The sequence below is a fragment of the Rhipicephalus microplus genome, chromosome 5, assembly GCF_043290135.1.
Source record: "Rhipicephalus microplus isolate Deutch F79 chromosome 5, USDA_Rmic, whole genome shotgun sequence".
Taxonomy (NCBI): Eukaryota; Metazoa; Arthropoda; class Arachnida; order Ixodida; family Ixodidae; genus Rhipicephalus; species Rhipicephalus microplus.
In genome coordinates, this window is record NC_134704.1 from 171,185,781 (window position 1) to 171,199,056 (window position 13,276).

Here is a 13,276-nt window from a genome sequence, read left to right on the forward strand (position 1 = left end):
AGATTCGAGTTTTCTGGTGCATCTATAATTAAAGCCTCCTGTGTCGACAATTCTACTGTTATTTTTATAGCCATGTATCATTACTGAACATTGTTTTATTACCATTACAGCTGGAATCTACATTACAAGTTTGCCTTGTCTTTATTCCTATCATAATGAATTGCCGCTTTTAGTTGCCATTTTGCTATACTTATCAGCATGTTTGTCTTTCACAAGAGATCCCCTTTCAGCCTTGTGCTATGGGACCTCCTTCTGTATATACGAACTCATATTTCGTTATAAATTTTGCAACAGATAAACATTTCTGACTTATTGAACTACATAGCCATAACACAGCAGACAAATTGACAAAACAGGCGGAATGGCTTAACCTATGAAATTTTATTATTTTAAAATATTGCCAGCTAAAAGCAATTCAATTCAAGGATTACGAGCGTGCTCGAAATTGAGGTTATTGCACAGCGGAAAGTACACCCAGCTCTCAAAAAGTTGAAGTGGGTTTGACTTTGATCGCACCTCTTATGACAGACAGTCCTGTGGTGCAACTGTGCTTGCAGATGACTTAACGGGACATACTTTGGGCGTTTTAGGATAAGTGAAAGCGAGAACGTCCAGCATTAAAAACTGTATTTGTGATTTTTTTTAAGGTAATAATGTCACGGCTAAAGGCCGGGCAAGAAGACAGAGGACGACGAAGTGATGAGCGTAGACAGCACCCACGGTTGTTCCGAGGAAGGCGACATCGAAGCGGCTGCTCTTTTGTTCTGTTAATTATTAGGAAAAATCATTAGCAAAATCTATAGCAAAGACCATAAAGAAGGCAACGGAACAGACGATGGAGCGTCTTGCCAGTAATATTATTGGAGTCGTGGCTGAATTGTTAGCTTCTAAGTTGACCCAAATTCTTGCCTCAGTGTTTATGAAAAAACAGACTTCCCAGGATTTGGAGGTTTCAAGGTGTGCAGAGACAGAAAGTCCAATTGTTTCTACACGATGCGCATCTCCTCAAGCAGGACCCTCCAATAAGATACTGCGTGCATATCCAGAACCTATATCAGATGACTCCGATGAGTTCACAGATATGGATGCAGAATCTCAAAATTCTTTGAAGCGTGCCAGATCTCCCCCATCGAAAAAGTCTTCACAGAAATCAATATCTAAAGAGTACCTGTCAAAGAAGGACTTTTCTGAGGACCTCTCCAAAAAAGACTTTTTGAAGAAAGATATTTTGGAGCAAGCAGTCTCTGCGGCGGGTTTATAGTGTCAAAATAGGCTCTTTAAAAGTATTAAAGTGGTATTGTCGATCAATAGGGTCGGCTACCATAGATTTATTGTATATTTCTTCGCAAATTTCCCCAGATATAATTACTTTAAAAGAAACCTGGCTTACAAATTGACAAAAGTTTTACATAAAAAATTATCACTTACTTCGTTTAGACAGACCAAGCAGAGGTGGTGGACTTGCCGTTTTTATATCAACTAAATTTAGTCAGAGAGCGAAGCTTAACTACATGTGCATGGATACTAATTATGAAATTATTGTATTAGACGTCACTCTGCCGGGCTAATCCCCCCCCCCCTTTTTTTTGTTAAGGCATACTTTACGGCAGGAGTGCAGGACACAAGATGCTTATATGCAATGTTAGCTTACTGCAGGAAGGATGTATATTAACTGGTGAATTCAATTCACGCCACGTGTCTCGGGGTTCCAAGATTGATGTAAATGGAACGCACTTGTGGGAATGGACTGTTGGTAATCAATTATCTGGTGTAAATTTCCCTACTGTTGCGTTTGTTAAGATACAATCAAAGTCGGCTATAGATCTGACCTTCTTCAACTCCTCACTAGGCATTTCTTCGTGGAAAACTTTAGATTGCGCAACAAACAGTGACCACCTTTATATTAGCTTCAATGTTAACTTTCCCAAGATATTTTTAACTCATAAAATTGGCTCGTTTGTAAATTACGAAAGTTTACAAAAAAGGCCTAAAGCCTACTTTGATTCTTCACAAGGACATGCAGGAAGACATTCGCGCTATGAGTCTGTATGCGGTATTGAGAAGAGCAATAAAAAAGTGGACTTTTACAATAACCTCAGACACAGGTGGATCGTTTAGCCCATGGTGGAACGCTGATTGTATGAGGGGGTAAAGAAAACGAAAAGCGGCGTGGAAGTAACTTATTCACAACCAATGCCCAAAAAACTGGTGTGACTATAAATACGTGGCAGCAGATTTTAAACGTACAGTACGCAAAGCAAAAGATGAATATGACAATAACAAATTCAGCTATTTTTCAAAGTCAAACAACAGAAAAGCGCTTTTTAGATATTTGCGTTCCAGAAAACTGATACCGCCAACAGACAATATTGATTATTCAATTCTATCGCTTCGCCAACTCACTGGAATATTAGAAAACGTTGCTAAAGTATTGGAAGATAGATTCAGATCAATAATGCCAAAACGCATAGTAAAGCCAATTGCAGGGGAGGAGTTCAATGAAGCGGCATTAGCGGAACTAGCGGATGTAGTGAACACTTACCTCCTACAGCACCTGGACCAGAGAGAGTGACCTCAGCAATGATAAAAGTACTATACGACATTTCCCCACATGAACTCTGTAATATGGTTAATTATTCTTTGAAATATTCTTGGATACCTGCGAATTATAAACTTTCCAAAATAATTCCGATACCTAAAAAACAGGCACTTGGGTATGCACATGACAATGTAAGACCAATTCGGTTACACAAATTGAAAGAGTTTTGAATGCACGTGTAATGATATACAATGATGAAAAATCAATACTGAACCCTAATCAAATTGGCTTCAAATCGGGATGTTCCATATGGCATGCGCACGTGGATTTGGAGAGTTGTATACAGTTGCCTAGGCCTAGAAGAGAGTATCGCCCATACCTGTACGGCCGCCCATTCAAGGTTATCAGTGACCACCATTCGTTGTGTTGGTTAACAAGTCTGAAAGATCCTTCCGGGCGATTGGCACGCTGGAGCCTTAGACTACATGAGTTTGACATAACGATGGTGTATAAGTCGGGAAAACGACACAAGGACGCCGACTGCCTATCTCGATCACCAATAGAGTCGGCTGCTGCTTTTGATGAAGAAACAGCATTCCTCGGAATCCTCGACACGTCAACCATCGCAGATCACCAGCATGACGATCCTGAGCTACTTGGCTTGAATAATTATTTAGAAGGACGAAGCCAGAATGCACTCAAAGCCTTTACAAGAGGACTATCGTCGTTCTGTCTGCGAAACAATGTCGTTTACAAAATGAACTTCTCGTCAGACGGGTCCACCTACCTGCTTGTCGTCCCTACCACTCTTCGATCTGAGGTGTTGCAAGCGTGCCACAACGAGGTAACATCTGGACATTTAGGCTACACGCGCACACTGAGCAGAGTTCGAGGGAGATATTACTGGCCTAGACTCACCGCTACCGTGAAGCATCATGTTCGGACCTGCCTCGATTGCCAGCGGCGCAAGTCACCTCCAACGAAACGAGCCGGTTTGCTACACCCTGTCCAGATCCCGACAACGCCGTTTCACCAGATCGGAATGGACCTTTTGGGCCCACTTCCCACCTCTAGTGTTGGTAACCGTTGGGTTATAGTGGCGACCGACTACCTTACTCGCTACGCCGAGACAAAAGCCATCCAGAGAGGCACAGCATAGGAGGTAGCCCGGTTCTTCATAGAGAACATTGTGCTGAGACACGGTGCGCCATCGATCGTTATAACAGATCGCGGAACCGCATTCACGGCCGCGCTTTTAGATCATGTGTTGGTGCTCAGCGGTACTATTCATCGCAAATCGACAGCTTACCATCCACAAACCAACGGGTTGACCGAGCGACTTAACAAAACTCTAGAAGACATGCTTTCAATGTATGTGGACTTCGAACACAAAAACTGGGACGAGATTCTCCCTTACATAACGTTCGCATACAATACTGCGAAACAAGAAACCACACGGATGACCCCATTCAGCCTTGTTTACGGACGAGAAGTAAGAACGATGTTAGACGCGATGCTGCCACACGAATGCGATGACAACGAAACGAGTGCTGACGCGTTTACTCAACGCGCAGAGGAAGCCAGGCAGCTCGCACGTCTGCGAATATACAAACAGCAAGAGTACGACGCAGGCCGCTATAACCAACGTCATACACCTGTAACGTACGAAACCGGGGACAGGGTATGGGTGTGGACACCTGTACGAAGACGGGGACTATCCGAAAAATTGCTCAGAAGGTACTTCGGACCTTACCGAGTGCTGCGACGACTAAGTGACGTTACCTATGAAGTCGTCCCGGATAGCCCAAACTGTTCAAGGCGTCGCCAGCACCGACCTGAGCTTGTGCACGTAGTGCGCATTAAGCCATACGTCAGCGAGTGACTTTGCGAGGCACCGTCACTTCTACAAAGTGACTTCTTGCGCAAATTACTGTCTCAGCTATAGCATCGGGGCGATGCTCTTTTAAGGGGAGGCAAATGCCGCGCCCGAAACAAAGAACGAAGACGATGTGCGCGCCAACAGCCTCGTGAAAAGGAGGACTGAAGAAGACGACGTACTTTCGTTTTTGGCTCGCCTGCTCTTGGCTCCTGCATAAAAACACACGCCGTCTGTTCTCGGACTCAACGTCTCGGTGCACTGCTTACGTTGAACCGCGACAGTATTGTGCATTAGTTACTCTGGATTTGGCGAAGGCGTACGACAAAGTGGAGCATAAAATACTTATACAGCAGATGGAAATATATCACTTACCGTACTACACGACAGCATGGGTAGCAGAGTTTTTAAGGGGCAGAGAGCTTCATTGCTTTCAAAGGGGATGTTTTTCTAACAGGTATCGGCAATACCGTGGCGTACCACAAGGGGTGGTGCTCTCGCCGGTGTTTAATATCTTCCTCAGTTCGATTCCAACACATAGTGATAATTATTTATATGTGTATGCAGATGACATTGCTTTTTCTGCGACAAACAGTGATCTACAATTACTTTATCAGACATCACAGAACTACCTAAACATGATATAGGAATGGCTTGAAAAAATTCGAATGTCTTTAAACGGAAACAAAAGCGCGCTTATAGTGTTCTCATTCAGGGTTCCTGTGAACATCTCCCTGATTTATGGTACAGAGCAGATTCCCCTGGTAGATTCACTCAAATACTAAGGCATCATATATAACAGCTCGTTAAATTGGAAAAGTCACATTGATCACATTGGGTCCAAAGCAACACGAGCTATGGGGTGGTTACGCAAGCTCAGCAATAGAAAAACGGGGTTGCGAAGAAAAAAATTGCTAATTATCTGTAAAATGTACATGCGTCCTATCATGGAATGTGGCTTTGTCTTCTTTTCAGGCAGTGCGACTTATAAATTGAGAACGCTAATACTATTAGAAAGGGAAGCTTTATGAGTGTGCTTTGGACTGTCCAAGTTTGTTGCTAACAATGTGTTATACTTGGAAACACGTCTACCTTCATTGCTAAATAGATTCAAAGTACTTACTATTCAATCATATTTAAAACTATACAGTTTGCCCCAGAGAGAATGGTTTTCTGCTTTTAATAAAGAGCCAAGCTTATTTTTTGAAACTCTTCGGTCGCGATTTCACTGCCCACAGATCTTGTTTGTTCAAGCGCCGCTAGAACCACTGAACGTTAATATCAAGCATATTTCCTCAACAAGTAACATTATTGAGATCTTCAGATAGAATTCGAGAAGATTTACCCCTCTAACGCAAAGCAAATGTCATTTCAATATTTCAATGATCGGCTTCAGGATTACTTGGCACACGTGAACATGAACAACATAACTGCGACTGATGCATTCATATCAAATGAAAAGGCTGGGGCAGGTATCTTCTCACGTTCCCTTGACTGGTCCTTTCGGCTCGACTTCCCGATTACCCACAAGTATTCATAGCAAAATTATTTGCTATTGTGCTGGCACTACAGTGACTTCCTTTAAGCGAATCGGAAGCAGTCGTAATTACAGATTCTTTTTCATTATGTGCTGCTCTGTCTTCAGGAGCCAAATTAACACTTATGCACATGTTTCGACAACTCATACCAACAAACTTGCAAAAACAGCAGCTGTTATGGGTACCAGGCCATCGTGACATATATCTCAATGAGATTGCGAATGCACTAGCCACAGTATCTCTTAACGGTCATCTTATCCCGATTTTCCCTAATACGGCTTACGCGACAGCAATAAGAGTTAAAAACCTCTGTTTGCATGAATTCAACTGCTACTCATTGGATAAATATCGAGATTTCGCACATATAAGACGCTGCTTGAATAGACAGTGGTGCGCAACACGGCAATTTGAAGTTACTTATACAGGATTGCGTTGTAGAATTCCGTAACCAAATTATTATTTGCATAAAGTTGATCTAAAACCGTCACCTTTATGTCATTTTTTGCGAAGAAATGGAAACAATACATCATTTATCTTTATTCTGTCACCAATATTCTTATCAGCGGAAAAGATACCTGGTAGCTTCACTTGAAAAATTAGGATTAGATCTAAATGTCGCAGTAATTTTGTCGTTTGGCAGCATTAAATTTGGTTATAGCCACAGGGACGTCTGCTCTGCGGTATTTGACGACATAATTGAAACAAAGCGATTGTTAAGGTTAAATGCTTTTACAACACACACACACACACACACACACACACACACACATATATATATATATATATATATATATATATATATATATATATATATATATATATATATATATATATATATATATATATATATATATAGTTTGGGTTGAGACTGCTTTTATTCAGCCAAGGGCTCAGCAGTGAGCGGGCAGTCTGAAACCGAGCGCGCACACACCCGATGATGATTGTGAAGATGAAGACAGAGACCCAGACGGATGATGATGATTATAATTAGGCATTTATGAGAATAAGCGCACAATGAATGCCCACAATAATTCCCCCACATCGAAGCGGCCAACCAGGCCTTAGCAAGTCAATGTGGCAGAGAACGTTGCCTGAAGGGCTTCATGCGAGACACGTGCACGATCTCTGTAGTGTGGTGACGGTGGTCTGTTGGGACGACAAGTGGGGTCACACGATAATTAACGGGCGAAGTCTGTTCGATAACTATGTAAGGCCCAATGAAGTGTGGCTGGAAATTGTCACACAGACCAGGTGTACGACTAGGTGTGAACAGGAGCACCTCTTCACCAGGTCAGAAGAGTACAAGGTGTTGAAATGAGCCATAAATGACTTTTCGATGTTGCTGTCGCGCTTCCGTGTTGATGCGAGCCTGATTGCAACACCAGGCTAGTATTGAAATGTATTCCTTGCTGGAAGACGGAGACGAGTTGACGTCATTGTTGAAAACGGAAACGTCGAGGAAGAAAGTAGGGGAACGTCCATAAATGAGGTAGAACGGCGAATAATCAGTGGTGCGCTGAACGGCCGTCTTGTAAGCAACAGTGAGGAGTGGTAGTAGAGTATTCCAGCTTTTGTGATCTGGACTGATGTAGACTGCTATCATATAAGCAGGAGTACGGTGAAACCTCTCGGTGAGACCATTGGTCTGAGGGTGGTAGCTTGAAGCTGTCTTGTGTGTTAATCCAGAGGCACGCAATACTTCATTTAGCACTTCTGACAGGAGCACCCTACCACAGTCACTCAGCAATACACGAGCGGCACCGTGGCGCAGAATGATGGCGTGCAGAATGAAGTCGGCAATTTCCGAAGCAGAGGCAGTAGGTACAGACGTTGTCTCCGCATAGCGGGTCAAGTGGTCGAGGGCGGTCACTATTCATCGTTTGCCAGTAGATGTGACGGGAAGAGGGCTGTAAAGGTCAATACCTACAGCCTCAAATGGCGTTGTGGGGCACAGAACAGGCTGCAGAGGCCCGACCGGTGCAGTTATCTGGATTTTACGACTCTGGCACGAGACACAGAAACCGATGTAGCGCACAATGCTAGCAGAAATACCGGGCCAGTAGAAGCGACCTCGAATGCGATCGTGAGTTTTTTGAATACCAAAATGTCCGGCAGTCAAGTCATCATGGAAGGCTTTAAGCACGTCAAGTCGAAGAGGGTGTGGTAACACGGGAACCCAGCGTTGACCATCAGGGTGGTAGATGTGACGGTACAGAACTCCATTCTCCCGCTTAAATTGCAAGAGTTGACAACAATGCCGCACGTTAGGTGGATGGGAAGTTCCTGAGAGCTTGTCCATAATACGCCTACAGTACGGATCAGACAACTGGCAGGAGTGGAGTGTGCGCTTGTCGTCCAATAATCGCTGGTCTATTGAGGCGTGCGCGAGCGCTGCAGTAGAAGTGATGGCCGAACTTTGACCGATGATGAGCTGGGTATTTGGTAGCAAGCAGCGCGAAAGGGCGTCGGCATCTTGGAGTTTTCTACCTGACTTGTAAATGATATCGAAGTCATACTCTTGTAAACGTAGAATCCACCGACCCAAGCGTCCAGACAAGTTCTTCAACGTGGAAAGCCAACATAGGGCGAGGTGGTTTGTTACGATCGTGAAATGACGACGGAGATAGAGATGGAACTTTTGCACTGCCCAGACCACAGCCAAGTAGTCTTGCTCAGTTATGGTATAGTTCTTCTCGGTCGCGTTCAGTACTCTACTGGCATATGCAACTACTTTCCCTTGTGAAGAGGTGTCGCGTTGGAGTAGAACGGCACCTACACCGCAGCCGCTAGCGTCCGTATGTAGGATGGTCAATGCGGGCTCATCAAAGTGGCAGAGTGCAGGTTCAGACGTGAGGGCACACCTTAACAGGTCGAATGCCGTTTGACATTCTTCCGACCACAGAAAGGACACTTCGGATGCAAAAAGCTGGTGCAGTGAAACCGCGATTGAATCGAAGTTTCGTATAAAATGGCAAAAACAGGAAGCGAGACCAAGAAAACTTCTTAACTCCTTCAGCCTTTCGGGGCGCAGAAAGCGAAGCACCGCTGCAATTTTGTCCGGATCCGGCCGAATTCCGTCTTTGCTCACGACGTGGCCCAAAACCTTGATAGCTTTTGTGGCGAAACGGCTTTTTTCGTGGTGAGTTGGAGACCAGCGGCGGCAAGGCACGTCAGAAGGTCATCCAAACGTTTCAAGTGCTGAGGAAACGTTGACGAAAATATGACGATGTCGTCCAAGTAGCAGAGACAGGTCTTCTATTTAAGGCCGCGCAGCACGGTATTGATCACGCGCTCAAGTGTAGCGGGCATGTTGCACAGCCCGAAAGGCATAACGTTTAATTCGTATAGCCCGTCGGGGGTAGCGAATGCTGCTTTGTCTTTATACTCTTCGTGCATAGGAATTTGTCAGTATCCGGAATGCAGGTCGAGGCTAAAAAAGTATTTCGCGCCTTGTAGAGAATCAAGGGCGTCGTCAATGCGAGGCATTGGGTACAGATCCTTGCGAGTGATCTTGGTGAGCGCCCTGTAATTGACGCAAAAGCAAACGAAGCCATCTTTATTGCGAACCAGAACCACAGGCGACGACCAAGGGCTAGATGAAGGGCGAAGTACCTCTCGTTTGAGCATGTCGGCTATGTTTTCTTCGATGATTTTTCTCTCAACAGGAGACACGCGGTAGGGCCGGTGGCGTACAACAGATGTTCCGACTGTGTGGATTCGATGCATTGTAGTAGTAGTGCGGCCCAACGTAGAGGAGTAAACATCGAAGGAACTTGCGTGTTTCTTTAACAAAGCAAGTAGCTGTCGCGTCTGTGAAGGTGTCAAGTCGTCGCTTAATGGCTGCAGTAAAGGTGGAAAAAGAAGCAGGCTCACCCCTAGGGCTGTCGTTAGAGGATACGGCATGAAGTGGCACGATGCACGCAGACTCGGGATCCGTCACGCAGGCCACCGTGGTGTTCCTGGGAAGTAGAAATTTTTCAGATGTTGTATTCACAGCGCTGACAAGTGCGGAACCATTGAGAAACCGAACTACACCGGAAGCTAGAATGATGCCTTTACCGACGCAACTAAATGATGGTGAGACCAAGACGTCGCCCTGGTCGATGTCCTTGGAGGTAATAGTTACAATTCGTTGTTCACTTGGTGGTGATTCGGTATTTTACGCAGCTGTCAAACGCTGTGGCCTCTGGGGGTCGTCGTTGAGCATGCAGTCCGTGTCGGTGCGGTGGGCGACGCGTTGGGCACAGCAAATAGGTGCGGAGGCAGAAGAAATAAAATTCCTCCCTAAAATTAATTGGTGAGAGCAGTCAGTCAGGATGGCGAACTGAATGTGGTGCTGGATACCATCAATAAAAACGCGGGCTGTACAGAAAGCGGAAGGGCGAATGGTATACCCCTGGGCAGCAACCAACGTGGGTCCATCGTAAGGGGTCATCTCTTTTTTCAGACGTTGGTCTAAATCCACACACATAAGAGAAAATGCTGCACCCGTGTCCACCAGAGCATCCACGTACACTCATTCCACCACCATCGAAATCATGTTGCACGGTCTTTGTGGAGGAATATCAGTCCTAATTTGGAATGCAGTTTTCCCCTCAGAAACTGCATCACTTAGTTTTCCGAATGACTGGCAGTGACAAATGAGGCAGGCCGAAGTGAGGAGGAGGAGCAGCGAAAGGGTGAAGGTGAACAGCGTCTGGAGCTCCGGCTGTTCCGAGGTGCAGGTGCACTCGATTCAGGTGGAGAGGGAGAAAGGTGTGTAGGTGATGAATGACGTTGACCTTGATAGTAAAAAGTATCTCATTCACGCATGTCGTAACCGCGGCGCTCTTCTTTCTGGCGCTCGCAGCAGAAACGAGAAATGTGGCTGCGATACCTACAGTAATAGCAAACTGGGCTAGATGAGCGGTAGGGAGAAGGTTAGAAACCATGCGGAATACCCGAAGAGAGTTCGGTCAGTTGTGTAGCGGAAGGGTCAAGCGGAATCCAACGCAAGTTGAGGGGAGAAGCGGCAGTGACCGACGCATACGATGGCAGCCGCAACGTCGTGTTTACCTCGCTCGGATGCATAGCAGCGACCTGCGCGTACGTTCGTATGGGCTGAGACGAGGATGACTGGAGGTAAGCCGGAGAGTTCAGAGATGTCAGTTCCTTCCTGATAATGTCGCGTAATGCCGCTCCAGTAGACTGTGGAGAACATGGTGGAGAAGGTGTGAAACACGTTTTCTGCAACTCTTCACCTATTATGTCCCTTATCAAGTCACGGAGAGGTCTGTAAGATTGTTCGCCTATGTCTGGCTGTAGAGGAACCGAGTCCAGAGTATCGAGGCGCTGACATGTCGTGACGACGTCGGCTATGGTAGCCAGGTTCTGAGCAACCAGGGCATTGAAGGCAACAGGGCTTATACCCTTCAAAATACAATAGGGCTTATACCCACACGGATTATGATTATTATGATTTTGCATATATGAGAAAAAGCGCATAATGCATGCCCACAATCCCACAATATATATATATATATATATATATATATATATATATATATATATATATATATATATATATATATATATATATATATATATATATATATATATATATATATATACATATATATATATATATATATATATATATATATATATATATATTATTCGTTTTAGACCTCTCATAGACTGCATCGATACTTGCTAACATGTACACCTTTTTCAATTTTCGGCTTTTCTTTCTATAATTTTTTTTCAGACCAAAATTACTTTTTGTTTGTAAAACCATAAGCCTTTTACTTAAAGATCCTGTCGCCCGGTTCTTAGCCGATCCCCTTTTGTGGGGGGGATGAACAACAAGAGAGAAGGCAGGGAGGTTAACCAGGCACATGCCCGGTTTGCTACCCTACGCTGGGGGAATGGGAAGGGGACATAAAGATGAGAGAGAGGGGAAAGAGAAGAAAAAGAGAGAGAGAAAAAAAAGGATTGTCAGTCTATCGGCTGGCGCGTATCCAGCGGTGGCACTACACAAAAGTTAAAGGTTGTCACGTAGGCCTGTAGTCCTCAAAAAGCACAAGACAGCTTTGACTACTTTCTGAGCTGACGAAAGGCGAGGATTGTGTTCCAGTAGCATCTGCATCGAGAGTGGCCGATCGTCTAATTGTCGCAATGCATCCGAAAGCTTCTGTCTTTCGGAGGCAAATGGAGGGCAATGGCATATCAGATGGTCCATCTCTTCTTTGGCGCAGCAGACGTCGCATTCCGCATTGTCGGTCAATCCGATGAGGGTTCTATATGCTTTTGTGAAGGTAAGCCCCAGCCAAAGGCGACAAAGAAGCGAAGCTTCACGTCGACGAAGTCCGGATGGAGGTCGAAGTTCTAGTCGAGGGTTTATTTGGTAGAGTCTCGTATGTCTTATGCTTGGGGTGTTCCACTCCTGCAGACACAGACTACGTGCCAGGTGACGAAAATGCTTTGCAGCGTCAGTCCTTGACAAAGGAATTGGAAGGATGTGCTCTTCTTGGTGCGATGTGCGAGCGGCGTTGTCTGCAGAAACATTGCCACTGATCCCACAATGACCAGGAAGCCACTCAAACTTGACCTCGTGGCCTGTTTCTGTGACGTTGGTGAAGAAGCTTGACAACTTCGTAAGTTAACTGTTCATGGCAACCTCGTCGAAGGACTGACTACATGTTCTGTAGGCCGGTTTCGAGTCTGAAAACACAGCCCATTTACTCGGTCTCTGAGATTTGATGTACTCTAGGGCGCCACGCAGAGCCGCAAGTTCTTTCGCCGTAGACGTAGTGGTGCGTGACAGCTTGATTCGCAGAGTGATTCCTCTAGCTGGAATCACCACCGCACCGTCAGAACAGGCGCTGTGGTTGAGCCATCTGTGTATATGTGCACGTGGTTATTCTACATTTCGTGCAGAAGGTTCAAGCTCAATTGTTTTAGGGCTGATGAAGGCAAATTTGATTTTTTCCTGTATACCTGGAATTGAAATGCGTACTTGCGGAAGTGTCAGGCACCACTGAAGATACACCACTTTCTCAGCAGGCGTAAAACCTGACGTAAACGACGCACGATGTGCACAGATTATTGCACTAAATTTTGTGCGGGGCCTCTCAGTAGCGAAGGTTGACAAGTGGTGGGAAGGATTCCTAGCATGTTGCCTGAGGTACGTACGCTTCGTTTCAATGGTGATGTGCGTCATGATCGAGTAGTTTTGTGCAATGGCAATTGTTTCAACTGTCGATGCGCAGCGGGGTAAACCAAGCATAACCTAAGTGCCTGAGCTTGAATATGTTGGATTGTGCGCAGGTTTGTTTTGCACGT